Genomic DNA, 257 nt, shown 5'->3' with positions numbered 1-257 from the left:
CAACGTTACATTTTGGTGCCAGTGACAGTCAAAAATCTGGGTATTCTTTTGCGGACGCAACGTAAGGTACGCCACTATGTTATTTACGGGCTATACTACGCAAGGAAGATGGAGAAGGAAGAAGACACAGGAGGAGTCGCTGAGTACACTGCTGGCAAGAAAACTGGAAGGGAAACGGAGAGCGGACGAGAGAGCAAGAGAGAGGGAGGAAGAGAGAGAGAGAGAGAGAGAGAGAGAGAGAGAGAGAGAGACGGGAA

The sequence above is a fragment of the Priapulus caudatus genome, unplaced genomic scaffold (genome assembly GCF_000485595.1).
Source record: "Priapulus caudatus unplaced genomic scaffold, Priapulus_caudatus-5.0.1 Scaffold497, whole genome shotgun sequence".
Lineage (NCBI taxonomy): Eukaryota > Metazoa > Priapulida > Priapulimorpha > Priapulimorphida > Priapulidae > Priapulus > Priapulus caudatus.
This window is presented reverse-complemented; position numbering follows the sequence as displayed.